The sequence below is a fragment of the Protopterus annectens genome, chromosome 1.part2 (genome assembly GCF_019279795.1).
Source record: "Protopterus annectens isolate FY-2018-M chromosome 1.part2, PAN1.0, whole genome shotgun sequence".
Classification (NCBI taxonomy): Eukaryota; Metazoa; Chordata; order Ceratodontiformes; family Protopteridae; genus Protopterus; species Protopterus annectens.
Genome location: NC_056727.1, coordinates 602672947 through 602691424, shown reverse-complemented (window position 1 = coordinate 602691424; position 18478 = coordinate 602672947).

The window sequence follows — 18478 nt, the reverse complement described above, 5'->3', positions numbered from 1 at the left end:
TTATTTTAGAGGCCTGGAAAAGAACAGAGAAGTTGTTATTTTAGAGGCCACCTAGGCCTGCCTTACAGGTCTGTAATGTATAGTCGGGGGTGTTGGGGGTTTGGCATATGGCAGTGATGAAAGATGCATGCATTGTTTCAACTGGATGGGATAGATAAGCACATATCAAACTGCATGTTGCAAAGATTTGTTAAAGTGAATACAAATTCAAATGAACTGTCACAGCAATGAATAAATCTATATGTATTACATAACCGGCAGCTGTAAGCAATAATTCAGTCAGCCAGTAGATCAGACATGAATGTAAACTAAGAACAGATTTAACCCAAGTGAGCCTGTGAAAAAATAAGCTTACCCTGGCAGGCTGCAGGGGAGATAAAAAGAAATATAATTTAGATAATCTGAGGTAATTTTCCAGTCAATCCATTCAGGTACCCTGCTGTGTAGTAATGGAGACTTACATAAGTATGGCTGATTAGTGATCCTTGTCCATCTGATGGTAATCTATCTGGCCACACAGTGAGTGCACCCACTGCAGCTGTACTAGTGCTAGGATATAAAAAACATGAAGAACCGTCCGTGAACTATGAATACCTGATTCCCTGTTCAAATCAACTTCCTAGTAGTTCTGAATGAAGCATGTGGTTTGCATTAAAAATGGTCCAAATGATGTTTAGCCTTCTGAAATGAACCCAGTGCTACAGTTTCATAAAACACAATTTTAAGTTCTCAGATCCACTGTTATATATATATATATGTTATATAATAGCCTTCTTCTTTCGGCTGCTCCAGTTAGGGGTCGCCACAGGGGATCATCTGTTTCAATTTCTTCCTGTCCTCTGCATCTTGCTCTGTCACACAAACCACCGGCATGTCCTCTCTCACCACATCCACAAACTTTATCTTAGGCCTTCCTCTTTTCCTGTTACCTGGCAGCTTCATCCTTAGCATCTTTTTCCCAATATACTCTGCATCCCTCCTCAGCACATGTCCAAACCAGCGTAATCTTGCCTCTCTGGCTTTGTCTCCAAACCTTCCAACCTGGGCTAACCCTCTAATATACTTATTCCTAATCCTGTCCGCCTTCATCACACCCAGTGCAAATCGTAACATCTTTTACTCTGCCACGTCCAGCTCTAACTCCAGCCTTTTTGTCAATGCCACTGTCTCCAACCCATATTACATAGCTGGTCTCACTATTCTCTTGTAGACCTTCCCTTTCAGTCTTACTGATACCCATCTGTCACAAATCACTCCTGACAATCTTCTCCACCCACTCCATCCTGCCTGTACTCTCTTCTTCACCTCTCTTTCACACTCACCATTACTCTGAACTATTGATCCCAAGTATTTAAACTCATCCACCTTTGCCACCTCTACTCCCTGCATCCTCACCATTCCTCTATCCTCCCTCTCAGTCACACACATATATTCTGTCTTAGTCGTGCTGACCTTCATTCCTCTTCTCTCTAGAGCATATCTCCACCTCTCCAGGTCTCCTCCATCTGTTCCCTACTCTCACTACAGATCACAATGTCATCTGCAAACATCATAGTCCCATGGGGACTCCTGTCTGATCTCATCTGTCAACCTGTCCATCACCATTGGAAATAAGAAAGAGCTCAGAGCTGATCCTTGATGTAACCCCACCTCCACCTTAAACGCATCTGTCACTCCCAGCACAGACCTCACTGCTGTCACACTACCCTCGTACATATCCTGTACCACTCTTACATACTTCTCTGACACTCCTGACTTCCACATACAATACCACAACTCCTCTCTAGGCACCCTGTCATATGCTTTCTAAAGACACGATGCAAGTAATGATAAAAATCAAGAGTCCAGACGTGGTGTATTTCATTTATGACTGCAGCCTTACAGTACACTAAAAATAGTAGTCAAGTTAGTTGTACTCAAGTGCAAGACTCTTCTTGAATCTTCTGCTCATATGGAGGCCCGAGGCTATGCCTCTCTCACTCCTTCTTCTCCATGGCTTTTTAGTCTTCTAGCATTTATTTGTAGTATATAAAAGGAAATCTCTGAGTAGTGGCCCCACATCTCTGTGTATAAACCCCAGACCTTTTGGCTCCACAACTCACTCAGACCTTAACATCAGCTTTAGATTCCACAGCAAATGAGCAACTCCATCTCGATGTTGAACACCCCTTCCCCCAAGTACAAGACTCAGCACCTCCTTGATGAGAACACAGAAAGATCAGGCAAATTAGGATTGCTGTTTGACTAATCCTAGTTACCTTAGCTTGAGGTGATTGGTTCCTACCATGCCTTCTACTATTGGCCATTTCCTCCTATAGGAAGCTCGAATCACTGGTTCTCTGTCCTACTGCAACAGACCAATCCCACTCACTGGCCACTGTACACTAGCTCCCAAGAACACATCACCAGGGAAGCCAATGCTATATATAGTGTACGGTAAGTTGCTTTTGTTAGCAAATGTTATTAACTGGATCTGAAGAACTCACTTTTAAATGAAAACATATCCTTGTTTGTATCCACTGATTTAAATTTAAGACTTTATCGATCAAGGAAATACATCAACTCTGGTTTCTTTCTTATTAACATTATTAAGATATATCTTGTAATAGTTTTAGTTTTCAGATGTGCACATATAGTGCTGTTTGTGATATAACATTAAAGTTTCGTAGGTTACTGCCATGTAGCTTAATGGTAACGTTTGAGACAGGAGCATCTGTTTTTATAGTTACAATTCCATTTTTATACAAACTAACATAGATAGACGTACCTGCGATTACTGAACCTAGGTATTAAGACTCATCTGGGAGAAGGGAGACTGAACAGATAATAAAAAGCACTTAACTTTCTAGAGCTGTGGAAGGGGTAGCTCCATTTTCTGTGGGAGTGCTGTTAGTGTATACCAGAAGAATTTCACTACAGGTCAACCAGCACTTAACATAGTAGAGATGATCTTGCTTTCAAAGTAAAAAAAACATGTAGCATTTGGACATTTGGCGGCTTTCCTAACAGAACTCAACCCAATGTTGAAGAGCAAGGGGAAAAAGAAAAGAAAAACACCTCCATACTGCAGCAAAGACTAATGTTGAATCTACTAAACCTGCTCATTTGGCAGTTCTTAATGACTGCCAATCAAGTACGAGTGTTGTTGTGTGGTAGCTGAATTAATTAGATGGACTGCACTGGAGGCTTATCAGCAATTATTTTGAACTGCTGATTGCACTCCCTGACAGCCTGCACCAAGTGCATTCACCTGGTTTGCCCTACCCTAGTTATGGTACTGCCTTCTACCTCCACTTTATGCAGTATATATGAAGCAACAAAAATTGAATAGTAAAAGGCCTTAGAGACCTTGTAGATGCTGACCCTTAATTTGATACCCATATTATCACTACATCTGAAAAGCATACAGTGTTGCCAACCTGATCCTCTTTGGGACTGAGAGCTTTGGAATGGATGGAAAAGGTACAAATATTCTGACCAAAGATAGTCAACTACCTCCAAGGATTGTTATATACTAACCGACTACAGCAGCTGTCACTCTGTCTTTCTCTGTCTTCTCTGCATCATATTGCCTTCTTAATGAGGACCTCTGCCTCATACACAGAGCATTAAAGTACTTCTTACTGCTTAAAACACTTTGATTAGGTTGCCCTTGAGTGACCTGAACACCAGACGACACCCTACCTCAATAAAAATTAATATTCACCATAGTACAAAATGTGAAAACTTTATATCTCAAAGGCTTTTATGTGTATAAACTCTCCTTTTCCATTAAACTTAACCCATCAACTCATACCTTCAAGAATGAATTGAGTAACTACATGAGCACCTGCAAGTTGCAACATGGTGCCCAGGACATAAAGTTCTCTGATGGCCAGCAGGCTTTGAGCTTGTTGACCAAATCTATGCACCCATAAGCCTGTGTAGTTATATGGTATGCTTTTGCAGGGATTACAGACAATGAGAATGCATGCTGCTGATGCTGTCCCAGTAGGCCTAGTGTATACACATAAGTGTACTGGCCTAACTGCAGTATTCTAGGGTCCCTAGCTCTGAATTGTACCCCATACATACATGACAGACTACAGAAGATAACACCCAAAGGCTAATCTGTCCTGGCATTGTGGGATCAAGGTAGTTATGTCAGAGCAGAGCAGGAAGGTGTCACTGTACAAAGTGAGATGTTCTTCGTGTTTCACTGTTGCAGTCATTATATTTGGGTAATCTGCTGACAGGTTGCCCTCAGTCAGCCTGATTAACAAAGTCTTGGGTCCTGCATCGGTTGCTGTCCCTTCTTCCATGACGTCAGGTCGTCAGGGGTATAAAACATGCAGCCAACGCCATTACATCAGTCTTTCTTGCCGCACGGTGTCCAAAGCAGAAGCAGTTCGCAAGTGCCGGTCGGCCAACTCTTGAAATTTTCGTTTCAGTACCATCTGTACTATTCCATATTTCTTTCAGGTTTCCAGAGACTACTTTTTCTTATAAATAGAAGATAATTCCACTAATTAGGAGTAAATATAGCACTTTCGTTTTTTTTAGTTATTGTTTTCTGTTTTATTCTACTCTTGGAGGAGTTGTGAGGTGAAGTACAGTGGAGCTATGTAACATATCAACATGAGTGTTCCTTTCTACACCATCTTGATATGCTTCATGCACATTCTGCTGTAAGAACATACCCCTCAAGACCTGACTTTCTATTATTAAAATTACAAGGCACCTCTTCCAAGTCAGGATTTTTCCATACCCTCCCTCAACTAAGGTCAGAAGCTTACTAGATGCTCATTCCTTCCTGCCATGGCTGGTCCTTTGGCACCAAAGGTGTTAGTTACAAAGGTCATCTAAACCAGAGAGGAATGCCCTATACCAGTAGGTCAAAAACTGGCACTTGGTTACTATATGCAGAAAGTATTCTCAGTCATGCCCCACATACATCTCCAGCCACCTTATCACAACTACGCTGAAAATTGCTTTTTAGAGATAGCTATTTCATTAAATATTTTTCTACTAGCAGCAAGACAGTACATTAAGGATATTGCTGCTTGGCTATAGTTTAGCTTCTTCAACATTAACTTTATTTATCATCATTAATCATCACCTAGTATTCCCAGTTAAAAGAACAATGGCATATTGGGTAGTGTTCTGGAGCTTGTCCATTCTACAGGTACACCATGTTATGGAAAGAGTAAAAAGGGAAACATTGCACAGAAAAGTTTGGGCTAAAAGAATACCATCCAAGGTGAGTGTCACAGCCTGCTTTCCTTAAAAGTAAACTCCCTGTAATCAGGTGAAGTTCAAAACCCACTTTACAAGTCATTCAGCTCTGCATCATAAGGATGCAGGTAAAAGTCACGTTGGTCCGATTCTGAGGTAATAATATTGGTTGGGGAGTGAAATAGTCACAACAGCTGATCAGAAGCAGGAGAATCTAATAAGCTAAAAATGAGAAAAGTGCCAGGATGCAGTTAGAAAGTAGAAAATGTATTAAAATATGTGAAGCTGGGGAAGGATTCATACAATAGTTGTAGAAACGTGAAGGTGTTAAAAATTCTAGAAAAGTTGTATTACAACAACTGGAACTCAGAGAGACAAAGAGAGAGAGAGCGACACAGAGGAAGAGAAGAGGGGAATGTTGTAGACCTCAGTGAGGAGAAGAAGGTTAACAGACTGAGAAGTTATAGTCAAACAAGAATGTCAGGTAAGTGGAGAACAAGTTGTGTACATGTCTAGCATCAGGAATAGGGATCTGGTAGAATTAATGGGTTTTAGAACAGATAGAAGAAACATCAGTGATTTTTTACTAGGTAACTAAATACTCCAGAAGAACAATGTAAAAGTTATTTTGCCACACTGTGGCTGGGTGGGTGGCCACAATGGAGGAGAGAGGATGCATAGTTACTGTGAGAAGTGTTAAGTGTGTTTGAGGAAAGGGAAAGCCAGTTAAACCACACTACATTTTATAAAAAAATATTTAGTATACGTCTGTGTATAAGAATCAAGCAGCATAAATACATTAAATGTGTATTTTAGTTGTGAAAGTTTTTTTTTTTTTTTTTACTAATGTAAGAAAATATACAGCCAGATAACTAGCCAGCCCTGATAAAACAGCACAGAAAATACTTCAGTACAAATGTCAGGCAAGGTATATTATTATTATTATTAATATTATTATTGTTGTTAGATATCTGCCTGCATATATCATATACACTTAATAATACCGTAGCTATGTATGAAATATTTATCCTCTTATTTTACTTTATTTTAATTTTTATTTTTATATTTAACTGGGTAAGCATATGGGTCTATTTTAGGCATGACTCAGGGCCACAGGCCAAAATTACATATAAAAGAAAAAAGTAGTGATAACAATAAGCTCCAGTATTTATAGAACTATTACACTACCTTCTGTTACAGGTTTTTCCAGGAAGATAATTAGATAACTGTTATTTCACACTATGCCTCAATTACTTCTAGTAGGGTCATCACCTTTCCATCATACTATTTCCTGACAAGCAAACCATGTCCCTGCATAATCATTTTAGTAGCAGCACTCATTTTAATAAGTCACACCAAGAAACACTCATATTGAACAGTATTTGCAGTCATTGTAAGCAGCAAATTTACAGTGAAGAAAGGAAACATTTTTCTTTAGCAGCAGCTTGTTTTCAAACAACCATCAGGACCAGGTCCAGCACTAGGTGACCTAGGTAGCTCCCTAGGGCCTGATGTTGTTTGGGAGGTGGTGGATAAACATAAACATAAACATAATAAAAAATAAATAAAATAAACAGTCCATTCATTCCCATCCCCCAATCCCTGTTTCCCCAGCCCACTTAGCTTCCCTGTTTTGCTCTAATTTCTTTTCTTTGACTAGATGAAAGGAGAGTTAAAGTGTGTGGTCTTTTTAAGCTGGAATGGTTGGGCTTTTAAAAAATGGTAATGATTGCAGTTCAAGAGCTCAACTTGAGGGTAAGACTACTAAAAAAAAGTCAGGATTGCTGGTGTGAGATCAACAATGAGGTCTTACTGGCTGGTAAAGTACTGATTGCAAGTGTGAGTGTGTGTGTGTGTGTGTGTGTGTGTGTGAGAGAGAGAGATGGCTCTAATGTAATTATCAGTAAAACAGGGAACTTAGTTCCCTGTTTGTATTACCAAAGTGAAGAGGTGACAGTAGCCTCTGACTTATTGCTCTTCTGCATAGGTGCAAGAACCTCATCACTTATTGGAGGAACACATTATGGCAACATAGCCAGTCATTATAGTTTCACAGTTTCTTATTGCTCAGAAAATGCTAACTCTCTTTTTATCTCGTATTTATATCAGCCATTGCAGTTTCTTATTGGAGGAGTGCATTATGGTAATTTAGCCATTTCTAAGAGTTTCATGGTTTCTTATTGTTCTGAAAGTGCAAACCCTCTTTATACTTGATATTTTTGTAAGCCAATAGCGTTTTATAATTTTTATTGCTCAGAATGCAGTATCTCTTTTTGCCTCATATTTATGTCCTGCCCTATTTTTTAATCTGTCTGTAAACCTACTTTCCAGGAGCACTGTTTGGTTAAGTGACATGCTCATTTTGCACCATGTGTATACCCTTGGCTAGATTCAGTATAAAGGTTACATAGTCCATTTCTACCATGTGCATGCTGTACACACAGTAGAGCAATGTTTTGGGTTCAGTAAGGAGCTCTACATGATGTGTAGAGCTGTGCACAGCCACACAAACAAGGTAAGCTCCTTGGCATGCAAATTACAGCATAAGTAGCTGAATTGTCTGCTAATCAACCAATCCAAGATGGAGGAACTCTTCAACAAGCTATAAAGCAACTGTCTAGACTAAGTGTAGGTTTTCACTGCAAATTCCAAAACCTATTGGAATATAGCCATGGAAAGGAGTTTACACAAAAACAGTGTTAAGGGTTTCTGCTGCTTTAGTTCATTTGTGTATGTGCAACAGGCTGAAGTCTATGCTACTGTTGCTATTAATAGACTAAGGCCAAGAAGGAGAAGGGTTTTCAGACCCCATGTAACTTATCACAATCTGCATGATGTGAAAAGTGTAGAGAACTACAGGGTGGATGGAGACTTGCTACAGGAACTCTGCAACCTCTGTCATCCTCAACTCAGCACCAGGGCAAACCAAGGGGAACCCATCTCAGTAGAGGTGGGGGGACATGCTGGTGATGTCATAGGAATCAGCATCCAGCATCCAGGATCCTCCATCAATTCTTGAATGCTATGCTCCAACATGCTAGTAACCACATATATTTTCTCTGTACTCATGAGGATAAGGCCAGAAATATGCAGGAGTTTTACCATGTAACACACTATCTTGGAGTACTAGGTGCCATAGATTGCACAATTAAGGCACCATCATTAACAAAAAGGGTTTCCACTCTATTAACTGTCAAGTTATGTATAATGCCAAGGAAATCATCTTGAATGTGTGTGCTGGCAACCCAGGCAGTTACCACAATTCACATATCTGGCACACCTCCTAACAGTATCAGATATTCACTGGGGGGATATCCCACAGGGTCATTTACTGGGGGATGCAGGTTATGCACTGGAACCATGGCTGATGACAAATATCAGAAATTGACACAAACCTGCTGAACAACACCATAATGAGGCACACAGTCAAACCAAGAATATCATACAGTGCGTGTTTAGGCTGCTGAAGTCACAGTTCCAGTGCCTAGATACATCTGTTTGAGTCCTGCAGTACAATCCATGGACATGCACTGAAATATTCACAGTATGTGCCATGCTACACAACATCATCCTGAGAAAACAGATTTAGCAGATTCAGCAAGGGGAAGGAGCACACATCCCACTACCAATGCCAAAGTCACCATAGCCATGTGCAGGTGAGAAGTCAGAGGGGGAAGCAGCAGCTGCTGTGGGTGTCGGCAGATGTAGGTATACTCAATATGCCCTCACATTGGTTAAGAAACAACGCATAGCACAGTGACTGAACACCTAAGGGCCTAAGACCTTCATCCTATACACATACATATAGTAACGTTGATGCCCCCCATGTATTGGCTGTGTACTGCGTGCATTAAACAGAGTGAATCCTGAACTAAAACTGTTACAACTGCTGGATTTACAAGGTAAGTGTTGAATCTGCAGTGTATTTTGTAATAATATGAATGACTGGCATATCCTTGCATGTTGTTAATTGGTAGTGTAGGCAAGTAAAGGTGAGAGATCTGTACAGAAATGACCTTAACATGTGACAGTAGAGACTTATTTGACTTGTATGTGTCCATTATTAAGTAGTAACAATAGCAACATATCCTCGTTTGTGCCATAACAGAAATGCAGCTTTGCTGCCCCGCCCAAAAAGAACAGGCAAATTATGACACAATTTGATAACAAATCATGTTTAAAATGGTACAAGTGTTATCAAATGAATTGTCCCTGAAACATGTCTACATATTTAACACAGAAAATGTCATGTTAAGGTACAACTACTTTTTGGTTGAGAAACCTTTGGTACCCACCTTTAGGGGTCTGCCCAAAATCCATAAGGATATGGCAGATCCTCCCTTGCGACCAATTGTGTCTAGCAAGGGTTGGTTGACTGAGTCAATGTCTATCTTTCTTGATAAACAGTTTAAACCAATCATAGGGAAAATAAAACATATATTAAGAGACACACAACATTTCCTTACAGATTTAGCTGAGTCGAATATTGTTAGACCCATTATGAATACAAACTTTTTAGTTACGTTGGACGTAAGGTCCCTTTTTACATCTATTCCGAATATCATAGGGATAGAATATGTGAGGTTATTATTACTGGAACAAGGCATTTCCAATAATCAAGTTATAAAATGGATGTTGATTTTAGAACTTGTCTTAGAGAATAATGTATTATGCCATGACAATACATACTATTTGCAAAGCAAGGGCGTTGCTATGGGCACACCCTGTGCTAATTTGTATGCAAATCTTGTCATGGCATATTGGGAGAGCATGTACTTATTAAATAATGAAAGTTACACTGATTGCATTAAATATTATGGCAGGTTTGTAGATGATGTGTTTTTTGTATGGAGTGGCACTTTTGAAGGGCTGAATGACCTCTTGACATATATTAATGGTACTACAAGCTTTTTGTTCTTTGAACATACTTATTCAAATAGTAGGATTGAGTTTCTTGATGTTACCATTATGAAAGGCCATGAAGGGATTGACACAGTTTTATACAAGAAGTCATGTTGGAAAAATAATTGGTTACATCGGGAGATTATGCACCCTAAGCATATATACTCTAATATTATTAAGAGTCAAGCTTATAGGGTCTCCAGACTGACAACCAGGGATACTGATTATGAATATCAACAAAACATAGTAAAGGAGAACTTCCTCAGTAGAGGATACAACAAGAAAGAAATTCATGAGGCTATTGAATGTTGTACTAAGCAGAGGACAGATAAAACCTTACCATTCTTCTTAAGACAACAAGAGTTGAAATCAATAGAAAGTAAGGGCGTTGATGAAGCAAAGAAGTATTATAGGAATAAAAATAAAAACAAAAATAAAAACAACAATAGGTTGGTCATTCCTTATACTAACAAAAACACACAAATAAGACGTGTCATTGAGGACAACTGGAAAATCTTGTTAATGGATGAGAAGGTTAGAGATATAGTAGATACATGGCCAGGGATTAGTTATAGAAATATGAAGTCTTTGAAAAGACTTCTATGCTATGAGGCTTCACATAATGTAATAACCTTACCATCACAACGTAAAGGAACCTATGCATGTAGGTCGTGCAATCAATGTACATATATCTCTGAGGACATTAAGTTTATCCATCCAACCACAGGACGGCAGTTTGATTTTAGGTTTTATGCTGACTGTAAGTCTCGAGACCTTGTATATTTAGCCGAATGTCGGATCTGCAGGTGTTTCTATGTGGGTATGACCAATAGGACCCTGCGAGAACGGATTAGGGAACATCTTTATGCTATTAGCAAAGAAAACACCAATAATGCTCTTGCTAAGCATGTTTTAGATAAAGGTCTTAGACATCAGTTTAGATTTAGAGTTTTACAATTAGTTCAGAAGACATGTAGATTAGGTAACATCAAGAACTGGACACAGGAATTAGAAAATAAGTGGATCATCAGACTACAGGCACATCAAGATTATGGCTTAAATGATAAAGTGTCACTAAAGCCATTTCTTTTAGCACGTCCCCATAATAATTGAATAAGCCTATATAAGAATTAGATTTTATGTGATTTGTCGTCTGCGATATAAATGTATATATATGTACATACATATATATATTTTTATCTTATTTTATTTATTTACAGACAATTTTGTTTTTATCATATGTTTAGATTATGAATTGTTCTCATTACATGCTGTCATATGTCACTATCATTATTATACTATATGCATTTTATACATTGTATTTGTTACACTGAATTTGCAACATACATCAAATTTTATTTTATGATGCCTTTAAATGTTTTAAATGTCAATTGGTTAACTAATAAGATAATTAATGAGGTGATTGGAATTATTATTTAAATGCTCAGAAATGTTTGTAGTTATTGAAGTCTGATGAAGCGTTGTTGACCAACGTGAAAGCACTTACTCCGTTTTGAACCATTAAACTGTGAAGTATACTTGTCTGTTTGGACCATTATTTCTTCTGCCTGGCGTACCACTTGTTTTATTTTGCTGTCCATGGACTTTCTTGCATTGTGAGTACCATATTCAGTGACTTACCAAATGCAATCATAACTTCTCAAGTTCAGTAATGCTCTGTGCAGATATATCCCAAAGTAATAGCTTTTTTTCTATGTTCTCCACATAAACAAGTCTTGTCACCTTTAGTATCCCTAGCTATATGGTTGCCTTTTTATGGCGTAGATTCAGGGCTATCAGCACAGTGCTGATGCAAATGAGGTGTGAACTCATTAGAATTGCTGCATCCCAAATACTTGGCTACATTTATCAGATGTAAACATAGTGCAGGCACCCCTTCAGTGTTTTTAATGTAGTGCAACTGTGAATGATTACTGGTAGGGAGAAGGAAAACACAACAGCAATGCAGACTTCCCTACATCCAATGAGTATGTCAGGTTCGACATACAAAGTGTTATATGTTAGTTTGTTAAAGTTCGAACTGTAAGTAAGCAGCGCACAATTCATAGTTCTGTTCATTAACGTCCAACTTTCTCTTCATTTGTTGGCAACTGCATATTATGTTATTGCCATTTAATATTTTCACATGTTTTAAGGACAATGCTATAGCATTCTATAGCATTTTAAGGACAATGCTATAGAATGGCTTACAGACTACATATCTCAGATTACTGGTCAGATAATAAAATGACAACAAATAGTGCAAGATAAGACAGAGCTGCATATTTTCAAGCAGTACTCAGAACTGGTTGTGTGATCACTTAATGTAATACATCCAAAAATAATGAATGTACAAAAAAACAGTTGCATGTTTTCATATTACTGTAGATGATGTTACAATTGGTTGTATGCAAAATGATTTAATTTCCTTGCTGCAAGGCTGTTTGTGTGGCAAAGAAGGATAAGGCATCCTTCCTATGTTCTGAAGGTTCATTGGAGTGAGAGTTCAAATCCAGACCTATGTAGAAATATCTCATGTGTACTAACATTTTCTAGTGTGTATGTCATAGACTGCTTTCTTCATTTCAACTACTTTTCTCCTTTTTTTGAGGGCAGGGGCAGTGTTTGTGAGATTTGCAGTTTTAGCACAAACACGGGAAACAGAGAAAATGAATGTCAGGTTTGGCTGTGCTTATCTCATTTGCGTGAAGTGCAGCAGTGCACAAACTGGACTAATGGGCCACCCAGGAAGCAGACAGAACACTTGCAGAACACCTACAAACAGGGCATCTATAAAAGGGTAAAGGTAAAAAAATGCACTGTTGCAATTTCTGTATTTCATCATGCAAGTGCGCTTAGTGGCATTGCACAGTGGTTAGCATGGTGCCCCAGCAGCTGCAGCCATTGAACATCTGCAGACAGGACTCAGCCAATAATTCAAACCAGCTACATACGTTCATACGTGTGTAGCAGGCTAATGGCCTTGGGGCCTTTACAAGCCTAGCCTTTAGAAGTTCCCTGGCATTGTGCCGCCTGTCGTTAGTTCCGAGTGTCTCTGTCAAGTAGAGCCACTGGAGTGATCCCTGGGGTGAACTTTCTATTTCCCATCCACTCATCAAGATTTTTCTTGAAGGGAGCTAGTGAGGTGCTCTGCTTGACATATATGAGAAGTCTATTCCAGAGCATAGGCAGTCTCAGGGTTATGAACCTGTTCCTCCGGCATGTTCTGTTGATTGTGGTAATGAGGTTGAGGTCTCTGGAGCATGTGGTGCAGAAGGATTGGGATTTCTTTAGATGTAGCATTTCTAACAGAGCTGGGTCAGACATGCCTTTGTAAGTCAAGCAGAGATCTCCTCTTAGTAGATGATATGAGACAGAGAATAGCTGGAGTTTTTTGAGTCTGTCCATGTAGGACATGTGTTTAAGGCCTAGGTACTTTTGTGACCTCTTCAGGTATTGCAGGTGTCTAGTGAGGTGCATGCCAAATGGGGAATTATACTCTATGACTGGTCTAATGAGGGAAGAGTAGAGAGAAATGAGGGAAGAGTAGAGAGAAATTATGATCTCTTTCTTCCTAGATGCAAAACCCTTCGTAATGAGATGTGCCATATAAAAGGACATTCTGACCACAGTGGCAATGTGGTGGTTGGAGAAGAGGTTGCTGTCAGCCTGTGTCCCCAGATCTCTTATAATGCTTTCAGTATTCATTGGGCTCCCATCAATATGGTAATTAGTGGGAACTGAGTTTTCCCCATAGGGGATGAGGACACATTTTTTGGTATTAAGCTTAAGGCCATGGTTTCACCACCAGTCATTGATCTCAGTGAGGCCTTTCTGTAGGATGTCTGCATCACTTGGGGAGTTAATAATGGCTCCCAGCTTGCAGTCATCTGCGAATTTGGTCAGTCAGAGGCCCTATGTGTTTTTCTGGACTTCTGAGAACTAGATACCAAACAGGAGAAAGCCCAGAGCCGATCCCTGTGGGACTCCACTCATGACTGGTTGGCAGTCTGACTTGGAGTCTGCTGCTTTCACACTCTCTGTTCTGTCTGTGAGCCAGTTTGAAACCCACCTAATGATATATAGGGGTCGATGCCTAGTTTGGTGAGTTTATCAATAATTCTTGAGTGAGGAATGGTATCAAAGACCTTGGCCAGATCAAGATAGGGTGTATGAACTGCCTTACCTTCATTCACTGCTCTGGTGACTGATTCAAAGAAGTCAACCAGGTTGAGCAGACATAGTCTACCTTTCGCAAAACCAAATTGCGTGGGATCTAGAGTTTGGAGATTCCCTATATCTTTGTTAATTAGGTCCATGATGATGTGCTCCATAGCCTTACATATTAGACTCATCAGGCTAATGGGGAAATACTTTCCAGGGTCTGTAGTCACTCCTCCTTTATGGAGAGAGTTAACTGTAGCAGTGTGCCATTCAGAAGGTGCAAAGCCTGAGGTGAAACTGTGATTGAACAGGGCATACAGGCATGGTGCCAGTTCACTTTGTAGTTCATGTAGAACACAGCCAGGAATACAGTCAGGTCCCATGTAAGCTGTATTCTTGGCATTGAACAATGCAGCTTTAACCTGTGCAGCAGTAATACTGGGTGCCTGGTATTCTTTCGGTATTGAGATTGTTCCTTTGGGAGAGAGGGGTAAAGTTGGCACTGAATCTGCTGGCCAGTATGTTGGCAATATCTGTTGGCTCACTATAGCAGGTACCGTTGTGCAGTAACTCAGAGCAAATCTGGGTATTGACATGGAAATTATTGATATAACTAAAGGCTTTGTGGTTGTTTTTAGTGTCTGTCACAGTTCTGTCTTCATAGCTGTCTTTGGAAGTTTTGATGAGGGATCTCAACTTTTTGTTGAGTCTAATAAGGGAGTTTTTCCAGTCTTGGGACTTCACCTTTTTCTGCAACAGTTTCTTCCTTCTGTTGTAGAGTTATTAATGGCAGGGGACCACCAGACTGGCTTCATTTTTTTGGAGGAGAGTGTCTTGGTTCTGTTGGATATGGCTAGTTCCATGCATTTTTGTTCATGTTCGTACAGGGCATTGGTGTATGATTCTGTAGTCATGCATCTATTTTCCATTGAAATGGCTGCCGTGAAGTTAGCCACCTCTGTTTTTTAGCAGTCCAAAGTTAGCTTTGGAGAAGTTTTTTATGGTGGATATCTTTGCAGGGGGTGTGGGTGACGTGGATTTCCATGGTGATTAGTTTATGTTTGGATCTAACCAGGAAGGAATTGACTATTGGTGTAGAGCAACGGTTGCCCATGTTAGTAATAACCAGTTCAAGGATGTTGCTTCCTCTAGTGGGGGTGAGAATGAGCTGGTCAAGGGCATTGGAATTGATAAACTCCAGGAAGCTTTGGGTCAGTGCATTGGTGCTTGAGTAGTTTTCCCAGTTGATGGAGGGGTAGTTGAAGTCTCTTATGAGTATGAGAGTGTTGGGTTGGACCTTGATAAAATTCCAGAGTCCTTAGGAATATAGATTGAGAGTCTAGGAACATGGTTGGGGACTTATAGCAGGCTATGACTTGGATCGCAGTCTTACCCAATGTTAGTTGTACCTGAAGTATATCAGATGCATTATGCTGGGCTATTAGTCTGCAGGTGTGCATATCCTTTATGAATATGGAGACACTACTGCCTTTGGAGCTTTGGTCCATGTTTCAGGTCTGAAAGGTGTGGAATGAGTTATAGTCTGGTAGCGCAGGGGTGCTTTCTGCCACTTTAAATGAGGTCTCCATTACAGCACAAATGTCGATGTTCTCCATTTTGAGGAGTGCTTCGAGCGAGTGCATCTTGAAATTTAGACTTCTAGCATTGAGCAGCATGACCCCCAGGTTGCATTTATTTATAGCTGTTACAGTGGTAATTTGGTCTTTCGAACACCACCTAAAAAAGGCACTCTAAAGGGTGCCAAGAGCCTTAGCCAGTACACGGAAACCCAGGGGTGACAAATGCAGGCCATCTCTGGCAAAGCATCGAGGTCTGTCAATCATGTCATCCCAAGCAGACAGATACAAGATCCCCTTAGAATGACAACAGAAACTTAGCCAATTGTTGAAGTCAATATTTTTTGTTTTTACTGCTGTATCATTCTGGGTGACAGTAAGATACTGCTCAGGGCTAGTGTCATACCTGCCTGGGCCACATAATCTGAGAAATACACCATGTCTCTTTTCATGTAGTCCAGGGAGGTGTGTCTCAGATCATTCACATCCACATGGACAATGACAGAGTCATACTTGTACTTGTTGTGGAATGACTTGAGTGTGTGTGTTATGTGTTGGATTCTGGCACCTGATAGACAGCTGTTACCTTCTCCTTATTCAACCTAGTGAGTGGGATATATGTGTCCCTCACTATTGAATCATCTGTGGTTAGTGTATTGGGCAAGGTGTTTAGCCTTAAGACCTTAGGTTGAGGGGCACACTGTGGAGGTGAGCTATGTATCCTGTGGTTTGTGCTGTGTTGTATTGGTTGAGTGCATTTCTGTCTTGGAGGTCTTTGCTGTTTGGATAAACATCTATTGAGTGCCTCCACAAAGGTGGGTGTGTGGTTTGTGTTTTTATGTGAGAGCTGTGATAGTGGGGGTTCTGGAGGGCTATGTGTTCTATGTGGTGTGGAGTAGGTTTTGACCTTGTCCTCTTGACCAGCTAGTCCAGTCTTGGCTGGGGACTGCATATTTGGTGATATAATTGCATCAATCACAAGTCTGAGTGTTGGGAGGTAAGAGGAGAGAGTTGTCTGCGTACATGAGGCAGTTGGTACACTGCCTCAGAATGCCCAAGTGCACCAGGTTAATAAGAGAAAGTACAGGGGACTGCCCTTTAATCATGACAGGAGGGGGTGGTCATAACTACTAAGTACTGGAGCTATTTCCATGAATAATGACTAGTGCTGATGGCTCTTAAGTGTGCTATAATAATTACTACAAAAACCTGTTGAAGTGCAAAGTGATTAGGCTATTTAAAGTGCAAGAGAGAAAGAACTAGCAAGATCTAAGGGAAACACTGAAGAGCAGACTTTCCGGCACCAGTAATAGTTTACCTCAACTTGTTGCCATAGAGCAGAGCTTAAACAAGTACAAATCCATGCAAATAAGGGACTTTTAAACCAGAAAGTTGAAAGGGGTGGAAAAACTGCCCAAACATTCAATAAACTACAATTTCTGGGCCAGAAACCACTTCTCTTGTGGTAGATGGGCTATCTAGTGCTTACCACTCCCACTGATAAGCTAGAAAACTTCCCTCCAACACAAAAAGGCTTGGGGGGGGGGGTGGCTCAGATGCTTACAGTCAGTGCTGGATACAGCAAATCTGTATCAGGACTACACTAGTTACAGGAAAGGTGGGAAACAAGTGTAAACAAGGGCTTTTAAACCAGAAAGTTGAAGGGGATGAAAAATTGCCCAAACGGCCACTAAACTACAATTTCTGGGCCAGAAACTCCTCCTCCTGTAGTAGATAGGCTACCTAGTGCTTACCACTCCCACTGATAAGCTAGAAGGCTTCCCTTCAACACAGAAAGGCTTGGGGGGCACAGAAGCTTGCAAACAGTCCTGGATACAGCATATCTGTATCTGGACTATACTAGTTACAGGAAAGGTGGGAAACAAGCTTAGAACTTTTTTTTACAGAAAAGCAGCTAAGACAGCAGTAAAACAATTCAAATGCAGTGCAAGTTAGCACACTAGTGTTTAGCAATATTAAAGCAAATACAGTTTAAATAAATGCAATTAAATTAAAAAATGACTAAAAACATGTGCAAAAAGCCATAAATTAGGAAAAAATCTAAATGGAGGCATTTAGAGTATCAGAAAACAATGCCCGCAAATATATCAATAATTCAGTCAAGCAAAAATTAAGATCGTGCAGAACTCTGAACAGTTAAGTGCCAAAAATATATACTTATCAGCTCTATATTTCCAGATTGAGAAGCACACTCAGAACACAAGGAGATTCTAGCAAAGTGTTTTTTTTCCAGGTCTTTTGGGCAATGTGTAAACCTGCTAAGTGGTGTTGCGCAATGGTTAACACAGAGACCTTAAGAGTAATTATGAAATTGGGAAATTTCATGTAACTAGTTCTGTGGCTGCAGGTGTAAGTGTAGGGCTGGAGTACAGATGAGTCTGGGTTGTAGTACAGAGAATGTGACCTATTTTTACTGTTGTGACATTGCAGTTTATAGCAATGATCTGTTATTTCACCATTCTTGTAGCAACAGGTGTAAGTGTGATTTGATTTTTGATCAGTTTGTCCATTTCCAGCTTAACTGTATCAAAGTCAGAGCAAATTCTGGCTATATGCACCATCTGACCTTTCGCTATATTCCTTTTCACAATGTGGGGGTG